The 22,949-nt window shown below is 36.3% G+C and overlaps 1 protein-coding gene across 2 annotated transcripts in view; it reads left to right on the top strand.

Annotated features, from left to right (window-relative positions):
- Positions 1-22,949, top strand: part of TAFA2 (TAFA chemokine like family member 2) — a 403,475-nt gene that overhangs the window by 329,003 nt on the left and 51,523 nt on the right. The gene's annotated exons all lie outside the window — the stretch shown is intronic.

The raw sequence follows: 22,949 nt of genomic DNA, 5'->3' as shown, positions 1-22,949 counted from the left end.
CTCAACTCAGGCTCCATCTGGGTTCCTCCACCCCATTTTTTTGTTTAATACTTCCTTTTGTATGTGATTGTCATAGAAATTAAATAATTCTTAGACTGGGAATTAGTTTCCTTTGGAGAAAATATGAAACTTTAATTTTTTAGTCACCTAATAATTTTTAAGTAACTTCCAATATACCATAATTAGTTTGGGGCTTATAACAAATATCTGAATATATGACCATTTAGTCATTAAATCTTTTCAGCTGTGTAAAACTAGGATTTGGAATCTGAAAACCTGAGTTTCAGTTCTGGCTCAATCACTTATTAATTATGTGACTTTGAACAAGTTGCTAAACTTCTCTGCGCCTCAGTTTCTACAAGTATAAAGTGTGACAACTTTCCCCATCTTTCCCTGTATGAAGTTTATATGAGATAATAGATGTCAGAGATATAATTCATTGTGCTATTCTGGACTCTTCTCAAAGTTAATATTTGGGTTTTTTAGGGTATTGATTGAGGAAAAGGATCTGGTTTAGATGGTAATATACAGAAGTACTCAATCTTTACAAGTAAATTAAGTATGAGTGACCAATGTAGAGGTTTATGGATGACAGTTACCTTTATGCATGCTTTTTATTTTAATGCTAGAATAGCAAGTTTCAGATAATATGGCATATATATCTCGTAATGGAGTATATTACTAAGAGTGTTTACCCTCTTGTAAACACTATGTTTTGGTATAATACTTTTTCACTGTTTTGTGCTCAGTTTTTAATTTTCTCATATTCCCAATATCACCTATCTTCTATTGATAATTACATCCTATTTCCAACATTCCTTAGATAGGATTTTAAGAGGAGCCATGTGTATATATAAGGCATTCATTTTTTATTTGTTTTGTTTTGTTTGTTTTTTGCCTATATCTGAGTCAATAAACAATGTAATACAGATTTACTCATATACTAAAAGTGCAGAGATGTTATACTCCAAATCTTTACAGAAAGTTCAAGGCACGATTGGCACTTCATGGACTGCAAAAAGGCATAAGAAGTGTACCTTAAATATTTGCAGTTATTTCTTTGCCAACAAGTAGAAACAATCTGCACATTGGTTCCACGGAAAAACAGCATTATAGTAAAATAGGTAACATGTTCATTTCCTGTGATTCCATTCTTAAGAGTAACAAAAATGAAATTTTAAAAGGAAAGATTAAATAATTTAAAATGATGGAATTTCAGACAGACGAATATATAAGACTTTCCTTCTGTGTAACATAAATTTGAAATATGTTTTTTTTTTAATGGGAGGGAGCTATTACGACATATTGACCCTCCCATTTAGTTTAATTAGAATTAGTGATGAACTCTGACCTAGCTTGGTCTTTTGATTAAAAAAATTCTTGAACACTCCAAATTTATGTCTAAAGTATTCTCTCTCCTTGTACTGGACTGTGAGAAATTCTCTCCCCAAACTCTCTTTTCCCAAACCGGGGATTGGAACCACTTCCATGAAGATAAAACTGTGCCAGTGAAAGGGGAATGAAGAAACTCAGACTATAAAACCTGAACCAAGAGAGGGTTCTTCTCACTTCTGGTCTTAGATGCTATGAGGACGAGTAGTGAATAATGCCTTCCATCTTTCTGAGAGGAATTCTTTTATGTCACTTATCTTGATGTGCGTGGCAGTTTTTGCTATGCTGATCCCAGGTACTGGACCATTCTTTTAGCCAGAAAATAACTTCTCGGGCCCTCCCTAGTCACCCAAACTTCAAATGATTTAAAGTCAAGATGGTCTTGGCTACAGGCTGAATGCTTGTGACCTCTCCCCAGTCTCCCAATTCATATATTGAAGCCCCCAGCTCCCAGGGTGGTGGTATTAAGAGAGGGGCCTTTGGGAGGTGTGCAGGCCAACAAAATCATCACTTTTCCTCCCATCTTCTAAATTCTTCTAGCTGGGCTAATAATCAAATTAACAGAGACAGACTAACAGGGAAAAATCAAAATATTAATACTTATGCATGGGGAATTCACATAAGCATGAGAATTCCAAAGACTATGAGGCAATATTGGATATATAAGACATTTTGCACAAAGGAGAAAAGAGAGGGGTATGGGGTATTAGATTTCAGAAGTGAGAATGAGCAATTTCTGGTAATTGAGGAAGAGAGGAACATACATGGCAGGGAAATTCTTGCTGGGTAACTTAGAAACAATGGGACATGAGGTATCTAGCTAACAGGTGCCTGCTTGATGTCCTCTTATTTACTGTACTTAATTCAAATTAGGCTAAGGCAGCATCCTAAGATTTCTGAACTGAAGCAGGTTTTTCTGTCTGAATTTCTTGGGCAGGAAAGGGGGGAAGGGTCAAAGTTTCTTTTGAGTCTTGTTTCTTAATTCACAGCTTAAAATCAATATCCCAAAAGGCAGCTTCGGGGTGGCAAAATTTTGGTTCCCTTCAGAGCTAATTAGGCCATGAGGGTGGGTCCCAGATGAAAGGGATTAGTGCTTTTATTAAAAGAGACAAGAGAGGTAATCTCTCTCTTGGCCATGTGAGGATACAGTGAGAAGGTACCTGTCTACAAGCCAGGAAGAAAGCTCTCACTGTGGGCTTCCCAGCCTCAATAACTGTAAGAAATCAACGTCTGTTGTTTAAGCTGCCCAGTCCATCTGATTTTTGTTACAGCAGCCTGAACTACGATGGTCTCCTAAGTCTCTTACTCCTTATATCCTTTCCCACGCTCAATTTTCCTTTTTTTTTCTGTATAGAATGGGCTTATTTCCAAACTATCCAAAAGAATTAGACTGTGACCTTTTCTTTTCTCCTACTTTCTCTCCCTTTTCCAGAGAAGGCTTCAGGAATTTCACAGGAGAAAGTGTAACCAAACAAACCTTGATGACAAAAGTATATTCTACCATAAAGTAGTCCTGCTGTTTTTATACCTCTCAGAGCCACTTAATTTTCCACTTACACATGATCTAAGGGTGATTGTCTGGGTTACTTAAGTAAAAACCAATATGTTAATCTCCTTTGATAAAATGAATTATTAGTAAAAGCTGTGAAATGGAACATTAAGCTACATAAATGTTTAAAGGACATGCTTCTTTTCCTCCTTAATGACACTGAATTTTCTTTAAAAGATATAAATATAGGGTGCTCAATTCAGTAGTACTGGGGACTTATCATTGAGTTTGTCTTGGAGCTTAAGAATTCCAATGAATTAAATTTAAAATAATTTAAAGCACTAGCCATTTCTTGCTTTACTAAAGAGCAGATCCTCTTGCCAACTTCCCTTTTCTGAACTAATTTTCTGTTAATGAAATAAGTAATATTATGTCTGGGATAAGAAGTGGAGACTATTTTGTTACCTTCCTAAGGCATATCCTTAGTGTTTATTAATTTTGATTCAGTAAATACCTACTCTATGCCAAATTCAAGAAATCCCTGTCTTAGTAGATGAATCCAATTCTTTTAATAGAGTTTCATAACTGTCTAAGTACATTGGTGGGACAAAAGAGAAGTTGTCACAAGCTCTTAATTTTATTATCAGAAATAAACTTGATTCTGTCATGTATAATTAGACATGTGAAATCAAAGCCTATTCACATGAATTTGTCTCAACCAAACTAGGGAGGCATTAAACAATTCCATGTGAAATGAATACTAATTTCTGTATTCCTTACAATATGCCTCTATGGCTTTGTTTTCATATTTTTGATTTATCTTCTGTGGGCTCCAAGAACTTCAAACTTCCTTGCCTGGGGCTGTCCATCATTTAGTTAATTATCTGCAAGCAGTGTTTTATGTAAGTAGTTTTCAAACAATTTATTGACCCTTTGATGTAAAAGTACGTGAAAACTAAATATGTAAAGTAATTTGACATAAATCCTCCAAGAATAAATATTTTCCTCAAGCTTTAAGATTAACTTCTGGAACCTCCTGGAAAAAAATTATAAATGTCAGCTGTGCTCTTCATTACCAGGAAATAAAAGACCTCTTTGGAATGTTCCTAGGGGAAACAGATTTCAAGTCTTTGCTATCTTAAATAAATAGGAAATAAATATGCTTGTTTCACCTAAGCTCATAAATACTACATAAGATGTCAACTTTAGTTAAAACCTCTTGTAAACAGTCCCTGGATTCAGAGGAGCTTGAAACCTTATTAAGTAACAAAAAAAAGGGGGGAAAAATCTTTGCTTGCTTATTTTTTTAGGCCTAGAACTTAACGTTATGTTTTTGGGCTCACATATTTACATGGAAATACGGACTTTTTTAGTAATCATTTACACCACCATGTGTAACACGTGACCCTTTCTGGCACCAAACTCTATTGCTTCTTATAGGATACCTCAGTTTAGGAGGTACAAGAAAAAAATCTAAACATGTAGAAGAGTTTTATGAGCTTTACTGGTTGGCAAATGGCATGAAATTTCATAATTTTTATTTTCACCTTTTATTAATTAGCAGTGTCCCTAAGCAAAAGTAAACATTGCAGCTCTTCTTGATTTTTAATTATTGATATTTTAACTCAATTATTGTGTTGGTTGTAGGTTACTTAGTAAAACCTATTTTTTGTAGTAACATATAGTTGTGTTACAATATATTTTTCCTATAAGATTCATTAACAGCTTTAAGATGTATATTTATGGTTTATTTTTAACATTTTTATCACCGAGGGCTATTTTTTTCTTTCAAAATAGCATTATTTATAATGGAGGGGTATTGGGAATTTTTACTTTGCCTGAGGCTATGGTGTTTACACACACACACACACACACACACACACACACACACACACACACACACAAATTTGATGCATGCCATAACAAGAAAAGTGGAAAAACAATGCCAGATTTCAAGTGTGATGATATCCTAAAATCTAAGCTACTTTGCAAGGAGTCAGAAATTTAATAAACTCTGAACAGCTTTTGTTAATCAAGCCAAGTTTGCAGTTGTATGACAAAAACACCTCAGCGCCACCCCCCCTCCCCCCCCCCCACACACACACTTCTTTTTATCCCAGCCCAGTTGGAGGTAGATGAGGCAGACTCCAGGCAAAGCTGTAAATCCTGTGAAATTTGTCTTTCCTCTCGTTTTTCTGCTTGTTTTCTCTCCACATCCTGGGACTCTGTCCTTGATTCTTCTCACGCTGCTCCTCAATCCAAACAGGAAAGGATCTTATAATGACCCATTTATACTTATTGATTGACTGATTACACCACCACTGAAAGGTTTTCACACTGAAGCATTACCTCAACCAGCCTTTTATGTCTGATTGTAGAAGAGGCTTATTCCTTGTTAGAAAAACTGTTTCCTCAGTAAGCTGGTGAGGAGATTGTTTATGGACAGTGAGGTAGGAGGAGTCCCTTTTGCAGCTTCTGAAATCACTGCTGTTCTAGTCAAGGAAATTTAATTTAGACATTATGATGTTTTCAACGACCAAAGCAAATGCTCTGCAGTCAGCCTCTATTAAAAAAAAAATGCACTGCACATTTGTTACAAATGGCAAAGAAGACTTTATACAAGACTATTGCAAAGGGGGAGAGAGGTTGAATTCAACTCCACTGAAATAAAAGGAGGATTTTTAAACACAGGGCCAAAGGCACTGGAGGACACTGTGAGAAGTTGGTCAGTGTGATTTAGGCCTTCTGTGTTTGCTGATTGGTGCATTTCACAGTTAAGTTCCAACCCTCTCACAGACCGGGAGACAGGCTTCTTTGATGATTACATTTCAAAGGGATGGCTCTAGGATGCTTGAGAAAGACTGTACTGGGTTGTAAAACTGGCAAGAGACTGGGAGAAGATTTGCATCTCAAAGGAGGAGAGAAAGAATTGAGGATGGCAAATTTTCTAAAGTAAATGCTATAAGAAAAGATAGGTCAGGGGCCTCTAGTCTGAAAGAAGCCTGTCTCAAGTTTAGTCAAGTTGAGAACTTTAAGCCCTCTTAGTCATCCACTTTCCACACTCTCTCCCTTTCTAAACCCACTTCCAAATTCTCCAGTTCATCAAAAACATTAAGAATGTTTCTGGTTCTTACTGAATTTGGCTAAAGTTGACCTGATGTCTCTGCATTATCAGTTTCTTCTGTCTGTGACACATGTCCTATCCTAGCACAGGTATGTCTGTTGGCACTTATCCTCTCTCAGTACCTGCATGCCCTTTCTCCACTGTAATCTGATCTCTGCCATATCTTCCATATACCCTGTGGTTTGGAATCACATATATTATGTTCTGGGATAGTTGACATTGTTTTCCTTTCATTTGATGATTTTTCATCGTGTAACCAACGTTCCTATCTGATGTCCTCAAACACACCTTTAAGCACAATATTATTTGTACCCCTGGTTATGGAGTTTTGCCTAAAATCAATATAGTTTGGGCTAAAATCAATATAGTATAGAATTCCCTTCATTAATAGAGATATTATTGTATGAGGATTAATATTTGTTGTCATAAAACAAAGGAAAAGAACATATCCAGTACAAAGACACCATAGATGCAGCAGCTTTGCCTTCTGACAGTGAGAAGAGACCACCTGCTTTGGACCTGGATGAGCCTCAAGCCCAGCATACACTATCCTGGCTTTTCAGAGAAAGAGAATGCCACTGATTTTTCAGAGTGCAAATTCTCTATTGCCACATAGGAAATCCTGTTGCATGCCAACGGATTTTAGTCTCTGTTAGGATTGTGGTTTCCTCTCATCCCCACCTGGAGAATTCATAGGACATAATAATTCAGAGCACATTTTCAAAGCATTGGTATTTAGCCTAGAATAAGACCATTGTGAGTAGGTGAAGGCTTTAGCAGGACAGTTCAGGATGAGTGCTGGTGGTAATTATATGCTCCACTTTGCACCCACACCAGTTAACATCTGTTATTGCAGCATAATCATTAATAGCAAACCCTTTTACTCTCAAATGAGTCCATATTTGGATGATAAATTATATGGACACTTGAGCTTTGTCACTAAGTTTTCATCTCTTCTGAGCTTTGTCACTAAGTTTTCATCTCTTCTGAGGGTCTTCTACCAGTGTGTACTGAAGATAATACCTCATCATTCTGTTTAGCTTTCAGATGTGGAATTACTGGATTAAACCCTCTCATTCTCTCTCTCTCTCTCTCTCTCTCTCTCTCTCTCTCTCTCTCTCACACACACACACACACACACCACTACCTCTAAGGAAAAAAAGTAGTTCTCACAGGGACTACCTTTTAAGCATTATTTAAAAAGAAAAATGTTATCTTAAATGCAACATAATGAGCAAAAACACCTACCCACAGTGAATGCAGAGCAAAGAACTTTACGTTATGATGCTGAGCACAGTTCATTCTCCAGTGGGGTTCATTGCTTTGTGTTTTCAAAAAATGGAGATGTGGTGACCTTTTATTTATAGAAAGATCGGCCAAATCTTTGAAAGCATAACTTTTTTTCCTTTCTAACAGATCACATTTTAAAGCAAGCTATCCTCTCCCATCAGTCTCTCTAAGCAAAGGGAAACTGGTAAAATGATTTTTCTTTTCTTTTTTTTTTTTTTTTTGGTCTAGTGCTAATTCCCAGAGGCAGGTAGGTGGTGGGTGGTGATGGAGCAGCGTTATTCTTCTAGTGGACATTAGTATTCACATTTTCCAACAGCAGAAACTGATGCTCAGAGCAATGACATAATTCATTCAAGACACAGCTAATAAGCAAGGAATTCGGGGCTGATCGAATTCCATAGCCTTTATCCTGAATCAGTCCCCTGTGTTGCCTTCCAGCTGTGTCACAGTTTGCTTAACGTTTGTTTTCTCCATGAAGGCAGGAACTTTGTCTTTTTTGTGTTTAGCATACTATGGGCATTTAATAAGTGTTAAATGAATGAATGACCAAAGTCACACATGAAGGGGAGCGGGAGTAAGAATGAGAACTAGAGTGAGAAGGAGTTACAATGTCGGGTCAGAAAGGCAAGGTCAAGGGTGGTGGCAAGTGTCTGTGAGTAAATATTCACAAGGAATCCTTAGGGCTCTCACTAGAAGTCCTAGGTGAGAAGCCAGGTCAGCTCTGGGGCATGCATATAATGAGGTAAAAGGGTTCACGGATTCATGGCAGAACAGTTTGATAGTTTTTCTGAGAAGCTTTCTTGCCCCTTAGGCTAGAGAGACAATGCAGGGCAGTGGTCAAGGTGTGGGCTAAATTCCAGTTAACACTTAGATTTAGCCCTCAAAAAATCTCACTCAATATAGAGGTAATCTACCACTTTATATTCAGTATGCCATTTTATCCTCACAACAGTTTTAGGTGGATACTGCTATTGCCATTTTTTGATTGAGCCTCCAGAGACTTTGGAGTGAAATAACGCGAGCAAGGTCATGTACAATAGGTTAGCTTTCTGATTTTAGTCTATCTGACCTTAATGACCTCTCAGTTGTCCTTTGCCTCAGGAGGGATTATGAGAATGCTGTTACCACTGAGTAAGAAGTTACCATCAACCCATCCATCACTTGATGCCATTACCTCCTACATCTCCAAGGGTGTTACCCAAAGTTATTTCCACCAATGGCAAACATTTATAGAATATGATGGCCAGATCCTTTGCAAGTGCTTTATATGTATTAATCAATTAATTCTTTACAACAATGCTATGAGGCAGATACTATGATTTTTCCTTTTTTGACAGATGAGGAAACCGAGACATGGTGAAGTTAAGTAACTTGTCAAGGTTACGCAGCAAGTAAGTGGCAGAGCTGGAATTTGAATCCAAGGACTTTGCCTCTAGAATCTGTGTTCTCATCTACTATGCAACTACTTACATTATCGACTGACTCTTAGATAAGAAGTAACTTGCTGAGGATCAGATTCCTAAGTTAGTTTCATTGAAAATCATTGCTACCTCTCATCCTTCTCATCCTGAAGAAAGTTTCCATAAGGATAATAGGAGTTCCTGGATTTGTAATAATGATGCTAATAATAGCCAATAATCACCCAGCACAGTCTACGTGCTGGATACAGTGCTAGGAGCTTCACTTGCTTTCTCTTACTCTGCCCAACAACAAAATAAATTAGGTTTATTATTCTTGTTTCTCAGATGATGAAACTGTAACTTGCTCAAAGTAACACAGCTAGTGACAGCTGTGTAAAAGCTGACATCAGTCTGATTTCCTCTTGTAATTGCTGGACATGGCTGCCTTCCACTAGAAGGCTGCAGTAGACTTTCCTTCATTAATTTGTTTGGTTGGATGGTGTCCATTTAATGCTGCCCAGGAGGGCATGTTACTTTACATGCTCACTTCACTTTTAGGAGAAAAAGTCAAATTACCAAAAGACTAATTACCACCAGGGACCTTTTCAAGGAAATAAGTTCCTGGGGTGTCATTTGGTCAGGATCCACTTACTGCTACATTTCATACTATGTTTTATGTTCTTGTTTCTGCATAAAGCTACACTTCCAGCACACACCAGGACTGGATGCCTATAATCATGGCCAACGTTAATATCTAAAAGGTAAAGATGTTTAGGAGATACTATTTACAGAAGCAAGATAAGTGTTTTAGAAAGTTTTGTATTAGAAATATTTTAATATAGGGTTTGGATAGTATATGTACCATGGTTAAATATATACATATATAAACAAAACAGAAACATATACCTTTCTATGTTGTTATTAAAGATGTGCATACAGTTATAAAAATTTAAAACCAGAAGGGAGCTTAGAGATCATCTAGTCCAGATCAAGAAACAAAGTGAAGCCAAAGTTGCTGATGTGACTGGCCAAGCTTTCAGGCATCTTACAAAATTCAGATTAGCATCCACTTTATGAATTCTTTCCTGATCTCTCTTCTTATACCTGCCCCTCACTGGGTGAAAATGACTTCTTTTTTTAAATCTTGTGTATATTTGTGGCTGTTTCCATCATGGCTCTTTTATCAGTTTTACTTTTTGTGTGCATGGCTCTCTCCCTCTACTGCCTTCTAAACTGCTTTTAAACAGGGATGGTTATTCCTTTGACTTTATATTCTCAGGAGATGGCCCAATGCCTGATACTTAATCGATGATGGATAGATCTTCAGTATGTAAATGAGTTGGCAGAGCTCTCATGGTTAATTGGTAGTGGAGTGCAAAGGACACAGATTTCCCAACTTGCCAGGAACCAGTGACCCTCTCATGACACATTGCTACTTTTCTATTCTCATTTGATTTTCACATCATAAATGAATTATAAAGTTATTTTTAAAGGGCATTTTCAGAAGCTATCAATAACAAAAACTTAACTGATATGGCAGTATAAAATCCTTATCCAGTGAATGGGTAGAACAGAATATAGTTTCTCAAAGAGTTACTAGCATCTTTCTTCTAAAAACTGAAAAAAAAAAGCCTCTAGTCTTCTTTAATAACTTGACTTAGGATTTATATCCTTTTGATCTAGAATGACACTCAGAACCTAGATATTCCACATTGAAATTGCTGAAGTGTAGAGAAAAGATAACCTAAATTTGCTTTTCATGTCAATCACTGAGTACAAAACAAACGTTCTATGTGTGAGAAAAATTTTGTTGAAAGACAGTGATGTTATTCATTCTTGAAAAATACTGATTTATTCTGTTTATAGGTGTCTTGCTAGCTTAAAAAAATACTCCAGATGTAGAAAACCTGTATACAGAAGGGCATGGAATTATGAATCTACAGAATTAGATATGGGAAATAGTAGAAGTTCATCCTTCTCTATTTATCAGGGGATAATTATTTCCTAAAATTAAATGACGTTAGTGCCTCTATCCATCTAGATTTCTACACAGCACATGGTGCAATACATTTTCAGCACAGAAACTTAGAGAAACTTCTACTTTTGTAGTTGAAGACACTGAAGTCCAAATAAGTAAAGTGATTTTTCAAAGAATTGTCCTGACCAATTAGGGAGCAAAATTGAGCTCTCCTGGGTCAGAGTACAATGTCACACTGTGTGTCTGATGAATAGGCTTTCATTGATTATATTAGGCTTTCATTTCATTTGACAAATGCTATTGGTTGAAATAATTTAGCTGACATCACAGTTTTGGTCTTTACTACACGATATTAAATGTTCTACTATTATATATGGCTAACTTCCTAATTTTAGAGATGATGGATTGTGACTTAGGGAGACTAACCGATTTACCAAAGATTAGTTTGTGGTAGTTCTAGAAATAGAACCTAGGGCTTCTCACATCCCAATCCAGGTCTCATTGACTGTATTTCTCCTTCTGAAACCCTACTTGGTTCTCCAAAAGAACAAATTAAGCATGCTTACATATATATATATATATATATATATATATACACACACACACAAAATATCAAGGCCAATTTTTTTTTTTAATGACTTCTAGTAAGTTCATCTAAGCCTGGACTTGAAAAATGATTAATTTTAATTTTCTTTTTTGAGAAGTCTTGTAATAAACCATTTATTTATTCATTTATTCATTGGGCATATTGATTTTTCTATTACGATCTCAAACTGTGTCTCAAGCTGGGGAATCAGAGATGAATAATCATGAATTTGGGCCTGAGAATTTAGCAGAGGGAAATAAAGAGTAAGTATAGAAAAATGTTACAGGTGTTGCAGAAAAAGTAAGAAAATGTTAATTAGAGGAGAGAAGAGTGGTCTAGTCTACATGAGGGTATGATTATCAGCTTCACGGAGTAGGTATTGTGATGTTCTGAACTTGAAAGATGGGGTAGGTGTTTCCTAGGGGTGGGGAATGGGGTATAAAGTAGGGCAAAGATTCAAGAAAGAGTGAGAGGTGGCCTGAGTAAAGATATAATATTTTTAAAATAGTTTGTATGACTGTAGTGTAGGATGTAAGAAGAGCACACCGGAAAGTGAAGCTGGAAAAGTCAGAGATGGGCTGATGGAACGATGCTTAGGCTATGCCTAAGAATTTGCATTTATTCTACGAATGATGAGGATCCAAGAACGATTTTGAACCCTGGGCTTAACTTCAGAAAGATCTACCGTGGTGCAATGTATGTGTTTATGTGTGTGAAGGGGAACAAGCTAACAAATAGGCAGATTACTCAGGGGCCCCTCATGACTGCAAAAAAAAAAAAAAAAAAAGATGCTAAGGATGCCTAAATTAAGTCAGTAGAGGTAAAGTTGTAGAGGAGGGAGAACAATTAAGGTGAACAGGGAGCAGAATGAGAGGAATTTGATGAGCAAAGAGATGTGGGGATAGGTAATGGAAGTGACACTGAATTGGGAATTAAGAGAGCTACATTCTAATTATAGATCTTCCCCACTCTAACTCTGTGATCTTGAACTAGTGAATTCTGTAGATGTTTTCTAACCATCAATTTCTTTTTTGTGAAATGGCAAAATAGGACTTTATTATTCTTAAAGTCTCTAAAAGTCAATGATTCGCTCTTTGATAGCTACATTATATAAATAGATTTAGGGGTCTAAGTTAGGTTTTCTTCGCCTCCATAATAATTACGGCTAACAGTTACTCTTCATCAAATATAAGCATTGTTATGACTGTTGACTCAATTGATCCTCATTACCACCCATTATGGTACATGTTATTATAATTCCCATTTTACTGATGTGGAGCTGAAGCATAAAGAGGTGAAATAATGTTTTCAAGTCACATCTTTTTGTTCTCTGTATGTGTTGGTCTGTTCAGGCTGCCATAACAAAATATCAGAGACTCCGTGGTCTGTAAACAGAAATTTCTCACAGGTCTGGAGGCTGGAATTTCAAGACCAGGGTGACAGCATGGTCGAGTGAGGGCCCTCTTCTGGGTTGCAGATTTCGTGTTGTGTCCTTACATTGCAGAAGGGGTGAACTAGCTCTTAGGGGCCTCTTTTATAAGGGCACTATACCTAATCACTTTCCAGAGGTGTTCCCTCTTAATACCATCAACTTGGGCATAAGATTTTCACCCTATGACTTTGGAGGGGACACAAACATTTAGGCCATAGCTCTACTCTTTCTACTCACTGTATAATTTCCCTTAAGAAGCAGTTGAACTGTTCCTGACTCCTTCGTAGGTCCATTGATAGGGATATTATTGCATATCAGTTAGTACTTGCTATTGTAACAGATAAACCTGTAAATCTCATTGTCTTAAACTAGCCTGAGTGTATTTCTGTTGTATGTGAAACCAGTTAGGGTCAGGGGATGGATCTCTCCTCTACAATCATCCATGGACCCAGGCTGGTCGTGGCTCTTCAAGGTCACCTTTGGCACTGACATCTATCTGAAAGGGGAAGAGAGTGGCTGATGGAGTGGAAGGTTTTTGTAGGCCTGGTCTTGAAGAAGTATAACTCACTTCCACCCACATTCCATGTGTCACATGCAAGGGAGACTGGAAAATGCAGTCTAGTGTATGGCCAGGAGGAAAGAAAAAGAAGGCTTGGTAAATAGGTAAACACTCTCATTTGAAGCTGGGACTTGAACCTAAACTATCTGACTTCAAAATCTTCACTGAAACCATTGTACTACATGAACTTTTGTTGACTGCTCTCCTGGAATCAACAGTAATTAAACTGTTTTGTACATAAAACAAAATGAGGGTGTAGGCTGACTTTATAGTGAACATTATACTGTGCAGTTAAGATTCATGACTTCATACCGGTAAGAAATATATCCCAAATATAAATCACATAAACTCCCTTCTCAGTTTTTCATTAAGTTCTGTCACTTAATGAAGTTAATTTATGTTAGTCTGAAGCAACTGAAAAAAAAAAATCTGTTTGACTTCATTTTCTGATAGGTCTAATATATTGTACCCATAATAATGAAACTTGTTCATTTCATAAACTTATGGGATTTTAGAATTGGAAGGGATCTTTAACTCTAAATTAACTCTAATACTAGTCTGATTTCTTCATCTTGCAGGTGAGGAAAGAGACCCAGAGATCTAAATGACTTACTCAACATTACACACTTCAGGGACAAAGAACTATGCACGAGGGCCCAAGTATCTCATCTTTCTTTTCACCTCTCTTTCTACTCTGTCATTTTTCTCAGAAAGCACAAGGCTGTACTGCCCTCTTTCCTAGAAACACTTATAAGAATATAATTAATCATTAAAGAACAGTGTGAGTCCTACAGTGTGTAGGGATTGGGAATATTCTGATCCTTCCAGTGTGTGTGGACTAAGCAGAAAATCTTTTTTAGCCTTTGCTATTAGAAACATTAAAAAAATTATAATGGACCCTATTCCTTTCATAGTAATTTGAAATGGATTTAGGTCATCATTTGAAATGTCAGTTTCACTATGAGGATCAAGTAGAAAGTGTGACTGTTGGATTGTGAATTTCCTGGGTCCCGTTTTGAAGATGGAAACTTGTCTCTTGCCCTTAAAAGTGAGGGTACAATTACTTCTACTATAATCAGCTTTTATTAATTATAACTTTAATTTGAAAAAGAGAAATACCCCAGTTAATACATTTTGGGGGTGAAGAAACAGAGACATTAAATGACCTCAGGAAAAAAAAGAGCTTGCTGAAACCTATTTTATAAACTATTTCAGAAATTCAGCAAAAATTTCAGGAAGACCTCAGGAAGGGCAGACACAAAGGAAGATGGTGTCTTCTTTCTGACCTCGCTTTGCACCTGTGCTGAGTTCCCTATCCTGTCTGCTTCCTCTGGGTCCCTATCTCTCATCACCATGAGGTGTACAAAGCTCTCTGTGGGTCATCTGACTCCTGATAGCAGATGACCTGTGGGCTCAAATGCCCATTTCCATGTGGCAATTCTTGACTTTTAGTCCAGATGTCTCGAGAGATGGATTTGATTGGTCTAGTTCTTATTTTTCTGAGCAGGCCTAACAAGCCAAAGTTGCCAGGCAGTTGATAAAGAGACCACATTGTTCCTTGAGGTTTGTCTTCTTCAGTATCAATTCTCAGTTCAAATGAGAATGTACAAGATGTTCATGATTAAATTGGAGAGACATGAATCTAAAATTGTCACAAGAGTGAATCTTCTGTTCTGCTTCTTTCTCTTAAAATAGACTGGGTACAGCCTTGGGTTGAGAGTTTGCTTTTGTTCATAGAGACAGCACTGTTATTAGGGTTATTATTCTTTACTGGCAATCTGTCTTTCCCCAATAATTTTATTTTTCCCATATAAAATGGAAGTTTTAGAAAAAAAGGCTTTGTAAAAATGTCATTGGTACTTTGCTATTTCCTCCCTGATCATCCTGACTTCATAAATTATGCAAACTTTTGAAATTTCATTGAACTATTTAAATGACCATTTCTTTTAATTAGATTGCTTTGCCGGAAAGTCTAAAAATGTGCCCTATTTTCTCATTCTAATGAATTAAAGTAAAAAATTAGCTGCCTCAAAAAGTTTTTGTTTCAGCACATTTTTTCAATTCAAAATGATTTACAGCAACCTAAATCCACTAACTAGCTTGCATTTTAGGTGCCTGGTGGTGCATGTAGGTGATACTTTATTTCTGCTTAAAACGTGTAATGTAGATTCTCTGGGGAACTAGTCCAGTTGGGTAAAACTATTAAACAGGAGTGTATGGAGACAAACCAAATTTCAGAACTAATGAGACAAATCAGAATACAAATAAAAACTGAAATCCAATGGAGAGGAAACCATGTAGGTACAAATTCACAACTCGACTCTAAATTTACTCTCTTCTGTAGCTTACGTGTCAGATTAATTTTTTATATGCATCTCATGTCAACACAAGTGTGTGTGTGTATACTATATATTAGAAATATGAAATTAGAACTGTTATAAAATGTAGATAACAGCTATATCTTTATAGCTTATATATGTTGCATCATTTTGATATTCATTGATTATGTTAAAAGTAAAAATAAAGATAATTAACATTCAAGTTGCTAAACAATTTAAAAGTAATTTCACACACATTATCTCATTTGGTCTTCATAAGGACTCTATAGCTGTTGAATGCGTTTGCATGTATGTGGAGCTCTACAGATAGGGCAGGAGAGGACAGTGTTGGATATCATGGTTTCTGAAAGCAGAATTGCCTGAACTCTCATCTCTGGCTTGTCCCTTACTAGCTATTTTACCTTGGGCAAGTTATTTAACATTTCTATGGCTCAGTTTCTTCATCTGTAAGTTGGAGATAATTATAATTTCCTCTTGAATGGTTGCTGTGATCATAAAATGGAATAATGCATGGCATACAGTGAAAATTCAGTAAATGTCAGCAATTACCATTATTCCACAAATTGTTTCCAAAGTGAACAAATTATGCTTACATATAGAATGTGATATATATATATATATATATATATATATATATATATATATATATATATATATTTATATATATAAAACTTTGTACTCTTAACCTAAAGCCAGCAACCTCTACCCAAGGTGAATGATTTGCACAAATATTATTCTATCTTGAACCAATTTTTCATACCTATATATTTATAATTGGTTCACAGGTGATGCATAAAATGTGACCATATTAACATATATATATTATATATATAAACATATATAAGTTATATTAAAAATCTATGTATGCATACAAACTAAATACTATTTAATTCAGATCCCCCCACCTTATGGTGAAGTTCCTTTCAGTAGGTAAAAAAGCAGTTGGAAACAAAGGTTTAGTTAAAATGCTTTATAGGATTTCATGCCAGAATATGTTAGTCATAATAGCTTTGCAAAACTTTAGGAATCTTAAGATATGAGTTAAGTGGCAGTCTCTTAAGGTCATGTGTCTGGAGCATTATAGGGCAAATCATCCTATTGTTGTAATAAGACATAAAAGTAATAAGCTTGAAAGGCAACAATCAGAGCTAGGTAAGATTGGTATCCCTGTTTTCATAAGAATTAAACCTGTGTGTCTCTAGCCATTTCACAAAAATGGAAGAGGCAACTTTGGATTTATGTATCACATTTAGGGTGGGAAAAAAATAGCAGAATAGCAGGAAGGTATTTTGTTTGTTTGTTTGTTGTCTTTTCTTTTTTTACATGAGAATCATGACATTAAAAAAATGTTCTTTCTTCATTTATATCTTCTCCAGGGGGCTCAACATCATTTTACTCTGATGCTAAGTGATTGTCTATGATGCCTATTTTGTTAATTTGGAAAACCCTAATATTTGATTAGTTTAGTTTATCATGAGCTCTGTCTGAATCTGTGTAAAGAATTCTAGTGAGTGCTTAAATTTCTTACAGTCTCATTAACCTTTTAAAAGAAAACCACAGGAATTAGTTTTACCTTCGTAAATTGTTTATCTTCCATTTATTAAACACATACCACATGCTGAGCAATTTACAGGAAAAATTACTTTGTCTACAAGAATTTGGTTATCATAAGAAGTTAAGACACACTTTCGATAAACAAGAAAACTAAATATATGTATACATAGGCCATGCTTAGATGAACTAAATTATTCTACTAGAAGACTCATTTCCTTTTTTAAGATCTCACTTCACTTGGCTTATGTACCAGCATATATAAAAATACTGAGCAATATTTTCCCTAACTATGCCTTCAAACTCTTTTGAGTACAAGATTATCCATCCACCTATCATTTTTCTATTTTTAGAAAGGTTAGTTTCCCTTCCCTCATTCCCCCACAGTAAGCTTTACAACTTCAGTTTTAATGAGAACAACGAAGGCTGAGAGAAATTTTTCACAAAAATCCCATTTCTCACGAGGAAACTAAACCTGTGTGTCAGTGTATTTTATTCATAGACAAGGAAGAGAAGGTTTACGGCAGAAGGCCGGTGTCTGTCAGGCTTGCTCTTCCTGGTCACATTTATTATTAATCTCTTAGCATTTGTTACCATGTTTTCTGAAGGGGACATACCTCTCTGTCTTCCCAGTGCAGCAACCACCTTACTCTGCTCTTCATTATACCATCCACATAGACATCAATCACTTCCTTTTTCCTCAAAGAAAGCAGCACACTTGCTTCACAAGAGCTCTGACATACTGAACTTAGCCAATGTGATCATCCCATTGTGGAAAAACTCATTACAATCCTTTGAATAGCTAAACAACTTTTACTTTTTTCATATTTATTCTGCATTGACTCCAGGAAGCTAGAATGATCCAGGTTTTGAGATATCATACTTCTCCAGGAAGCTAGAATGATCCAGGTTTTGAGATATCATACTTCACTGAGTTATCCGCCAACTAATGCATTTGAGAAAATATACCCTACTGAACGATCTAGAAAGCAGTAAAAAGTACTACTGTGTAGCCAGGGTTAGATAACTTTTGTGGCAGTAATAAACAATCTCCAAATTTTAGAGACCTGTAACAATCTAAGATCTATTTCTCACTCACCGCTCTGTCATGGTTGGTGGGGTCTCAGTTCATGTCTCTTCACAGCTGGATATAGTCTCCACTATCAAGGATATAATTGGTTGCTTTGGCTGGTGGGGAGAAATGTGGTAAATCACACTAGCTCTTTTTTATTTCAAATGTATTTTTCAATTACAATTGATATACAATATTATATTACTTTCAGGTGTACAGCATAGTGGTCAGACATTTATATAATTTAGAAAGTGATTTACTCCAATTAGTCTAGCACCACCTGGCACCATACATAGTTACTACAATATTATGGACTATATTCCCTATACTTTTACTTTACATCCCCATGACTATTTTTTATAACTGCCAATTTGTACTTCGTAATCCTTTTACCTTTTCATCCTTCCCTCCAAACCCCCTCCCATCCGGCAACCGCCAATATGTTTGTTCTTTGTATCTATGAATTTCTTTCTGATTTGTTTGTTTTTTAGGTTCCACACACAAGTGAATCAAATGACAGTTGCTTTCTTTGACTTATTTTACTTAGCATAATACCCTCTAGATCCATCCATGTTGTTGCGAATAGAAAGATTATGTTCTTTTAATGGCTGAGTAATATTCCATTGTATATCTATGAGTATACCTCCTTTTCTTTATCTATTCTTCTACCTATGGGCACTTAGGTTTCTTCCATGTTGTGGCTGCAATGAATAGAGGGGTGTGTATATCTCTGCCAATTAGTGTTTTGGATTAGTTCAGGTAAATACCCCAAAGTGGAATTGCTGGGTCATATGTTGTTCTATTTTTAATTTTTTGAGGAACCTCCATACTGTTTTCCATAGTGGCTGCACCAAACTGCAATCCCAACAGAGCATGAAGATTCCCTTTTCTCCGCGTCCTTGCCAGCACTTGTTTGTTGCCTTATTGATGATAGCCATTCTGACAGGTGTGAGGCGATAGCTCATTGGGGTTTAATTTGCATTTCTCTGATGATTGAGCATCCTTTCATATGTCTTTTGGCCATCTGTATGTCTTCTTTGGAGAAATATCTACTCATGTCCTCTAATCAGTTTTTAATTGGATTGTTTTTTGATGTTAAGTTGAATGAAGTTCTTACATATTTTGGATATTAACCCCTTATCAAATGTATCATTGATGAATATTATCACCCCATTCAGTAGGTTGTCTTTTTGTTTTGCCGATGATTTCCTTTGCTGTGCAAAACTTTTTTAGTTTGATGTAGTCCATCCCATTTGTTTACTTTTCCTTTTGTTTCCCTGCTTGAAGAGACATATCCAAAAAATATTGCTAACAACTTATGTTTTCTTTTAGGAGTTTTATGGTTTCAGGTCTTACACTTGAGTTTTTAATCCATTATGAGTTTATTTTTTATAAGTGGTTTAAGAAAATTGTCTGGTTTCATTTTTTGGAAAATGTCTTTCTTATTTTTCCAACACCATTTATTGAAGAGAACGTTTTTACCCCATTGTATATTCTTGCCTCTTTTGTCATATGTTAATTGTCCACACAGACTCATAGCCTTTGCTTCTGGTCATAAGTGACTCATAGTACATAGCTTTCATTTCATTGGCCAAAGCAAGTCACATTGACACATCTAAATTTAAGGGGTAGAGAAGTCAGAGACATACAATACTACGGTGTGTCCAGAAGGGAGAGAATCAGAAATATGAGGTGGACAGCACTAGTGACTACTACAATGACTTTCTCCTCTTATTTTTCTTGTCTGAAAAAGTCAAAATTTTGTTATCAGGAAGGAGAAATAGATGAAGAGTTTTCACCTGTAATTCTTTTCCAATGTATGATAAAATCTTACAACAAAGATGCTAAAATGGCATTGGTGCTGAAATGCTTTTTTTCTCAGGGGAGAGGTTGGTGGAACCTCTCCTGGCTGCCGTAGGTCTGTGGAAGAGAACAGAGCCCGAGCCACCATCAAACTCTCTCTGAAGCTGTGTCAGCTCAGTACTCTGCCTAACAGCTTCACTATCTGAAGAAGCTCTAATATCTTTAACGTGGGTTCCATTCAAGAAGTCTTGCAGGATTAATGTCATCATGACTTATCACTTTCCCTAAATCACTATAAAAAATCTAAGCATTCTAAATAATCTACCACAGAGATATTTACCTCCATTCTGCTCTGTAATCCCACCCCTTCTTCCTTTCCACTGTGTCCTCTGCAGTTTATAGTTCATGTCAGCCAACTCCCTGCCAGACAATTTTACTACCTCTTCCCAGTAAATGTACTTTTCCTCTTTCTGAGATATTTACTTCATATATTCTTTTTTTCTCAAAGATCTCTCATAGAAAAATTAGATGAAGTCAGATTAGAAACTGCCTCATCTTCTCATCACCTAATCTACTCACACCTACCTGCCTCTGTATCTACATATCACCCTTCACTCTCTGTAAAATGGATTAAGTGTCCCCACACCAGTCTAATGCCAACCTCCCCAGGTGCCTTGAATGTCAATTCCTTTTTCCATTTCAAGAACATTCTTTTTTAATTACCCATTTTCTCTCCTATGTTGACTCTTTCTGTCTCTGCCAGATCATTCCAGCAAGTAAGCATGCTTTTTATGGCATCCATTTAAAAAATTCCCTTGACTCCATGCTTTACCCTAGCTATTGTTCCATTTCCTTCTTCGCTTCACAGAAAATCTCATGAAACAGTTAATATAAGTGTCTGTACAGTTTTACATCCCATTCTCTACTAAACATACTTTAATCATGACTTTATTTTCATCAGCAACTAAGATGATTTATACCAAGTTCAAAATTCTAATAAGAAAAGCTAACACAGAATGTTCTAAATGCTTTATACATAATAACTCATTTAATTCTCAAACCAATCCTATGAAGATGGTGCTATTAATATCCCTCTTTTATACATGAAAAACTGCTACTCAGAGATCCTAGGGAATTTGCCCAGTGTTACCCAGCTGCTAGGAGGAGTTTAGATCTGAACCCAGCTACTCTGTTTTTGGATTTTATGCTCTTAACCACTCTATCATTACTTTAATGGTCAATTGTTTCTCTTTATATAATGAAACTTTCAGCTTCTTTGGTTTTCCATGTCTTATCTTGGGTTCTTTTACTCATACCTCACATATTGTTCCTTAACAGTCTGTTTTTGCTGTTTCCCTCTTCTCTTGTTTATTAGTAACCTTTCCATGGCAATTTCATTCAGTCTACGGCTTGAAATATCACCTTTTGGCTTAGATCTTTTGAGTATGTATCTGTAACTCAGATTTCTTCCCTAAGCTCTATTTCATAAATGGTGCTTCCTGATTTACAGCTCTACTTGGGTGTCTTATAAGGATATAAAACTTAACAGACAAAACACAACTACAAATATTCTAACCCAACCCATCTTTTCCAAATTCTCTTTCCCTGAGACTTCTCTATCCACCAGAACCACCCACTTTTAATTGCTCAGAACAACCTTAGGACTGACCTCTAATACCTTTCTTCTCAAGTCAAAACAAGTCTACATAGAAACATACCTAACTTACTACTTCTCTCCAAGTCTGTTGCTGTTAATCTAGTCTAAGTTCCATCATATATCACCTGGACTCCTGAAACCTCTTCATAATGAGTCTCCCTGATTCCATTCTTTCTTTCTTCAGTTCATTCTCTAAAGAGCATCCTGAGTAAACTTCTAAAGCATTAATGAGATGACTCCATTTCTACCCAAAGGCTTTTCCCTTTCGATGACAATGAAATCTCCTTACTGTGACATACCAGCCCCTACATGATATTCCTACATTTCTGACACAGTTCCCGTGACCTCTCAATTGTCCAATTACACTCTAGCCTCACTGGCATGTTGCTGTCCTAAGAACATGCCACGCTTTTCCCTATTATAGTACTGTCACTGCTGATCTTTCCCTTTAGAGGGTTCGTCCTTTCTTAGATCTTCATAACGGATACTTCCTTCTCCTCACTCAGGTCATCATTCAGATTATCTCCTCAGAGACGTCTTCCCTGAGACTCTTGCTAAAATATACATTCTTCCCTGCTTAAGATTCTCAATCACATTACTGTATTTCCTTCATGGAGCTTAAAAATCTAATACTTAATTGTCTTACTTAATCATTAACTTAGTTGTTGGTTTTCTCAAAAAAGGAACATGAGCCCTTTGAGGGCAGGGTCAGTGTCCCTCTCATTCATTGTTTCATCCACAGGACTCAGAACCATGCCCGATGTGTGGTACTGACTCAATTAAAATGTGACTATGTACAGTGTAGAAAGCAGTATAATGACTTGTATAACATAACACAAAGCAGTCAGTCAATTAAACAAACGGAGTCATCCTTAGCTAAGAAAATATTTTCCAGATCATGAGAGGATATGAACAAAAGTGTTGATTCTCAAGTTTTTAGCTTTTGTAGATATAGCTTTGCACTTGAATCAAACACAGACAAATTCCCATTTGTATCTCCAGGGGCAGACAAATCTTTGTGACCTTGGAAATGGTCGTTGCTTCTTAAAGCTATATGTCACACCTGAGTTTCTTGGTCTCACAGGGAGGGATGAGGTGGACAATATGTATGATTTGCTGTCTCTCACAAGAAAAACCCCAAACAAGCTATCTAACCTGCATTACTGCAGAGTGGTTCCTCATCTCCTGGGGGAAGGTTAATATAAATGTATGATGAGCTGATCTCATTTACCGTGTGTCTGTACATTTATACATTAAACAACTTCAAATCACTACTT

This window comes from Rhinolophus hipposideros, assembly GCF_964194185.1.
Source record: "Rhinolophus hipposideros genome assembly, chromosome: 9".
Lineage (NCBI taxonomy): Eukaryota > Metazoa > Chordata > Mammalia > Chiroptera > Rhinolophidae > Rhinolophus > Rhinolophus hipposideros.
Note: the sequence above shows the minus strand (reverse complement) of the source record. Positions and strands in the feature narration are given on the sequence as shown.